This window comes from Lipotes vexillifer, unplaced genomic scaffold, assembly GCF_000442215.2.
Source record: "Lipotes vexillifer unplaced genomic scaffold, Lipotes_vexillifer_v1.1 scaffold53, whole genome shotgun sequence".
NCBI lineage: Eukaryota > Metazoa > Chordata > Mammalia > Artiodactyla > Lipotidae > Lipotes > Lipotes vexillifer.
In genome coordinates, this window is record NW_006791814.1 from 3844133 (window position 1) to 3844849 (window position 717).

Sequence of the window (717 nt, forward strand, 5' to 3'; positions counted from 1 at the left end):
GAAAGGAAGAGATTGTTTAAGGTCATCTCCTGGATACTCCTTTGGGCTGTTGAGTCCTCCTGGACCACACAATTTCTCTCTAGAAATGGTTTAGTGTCGTTACCAAGACATTAGTATTACTCTGCTTGAAAGAGGGGCCTCAAGATCGTCTCAAAGTTGTAGCTGCACAAAATATATGGGTGGGGCGGGGCGGGGGTTGTGCTGGGGGTTTTAATGGACTGGAGGCGGGCGCTAGTAAAGCCTTTTTCAAACTACCACTTTCTGAAAAGCACTTCATGAATCCCAAAGCAGGAAACAATTATTGAATCAATATTCCAGAGCAAGAACCATGTTACAGATGGGGAAACTGAGGCCCAAGGAGGAATGGGGACTTGCTCAAAGTCACTTGGCTGAAGACAGACAGACAGCCGTCCCCTGAATTGGAATCTTACCCTTTGGAGCAGCCAGCCCTGGTGGCAGCTCTGGTGGGGAGAATTGTGGAATGCTAATCCCAAGGTCTAGGTTTGAAACTCTATACTTCATTGATTGCGTTTCCCTTTCATAAAATAGTAGGATTCCATTTGAGGATTTAATGAGACGATGGATGTAAGACACCAGGTACATAGTTAATATGTTCTCGGAAAACGGCAGTTTCTTCCCTTCTTTCTCTGGGCCTCAGCTTCCTCATCTATACCAGCTCAACCTGGTCGCGCTCCCTGTGCCTCCCAGCCACGCTCT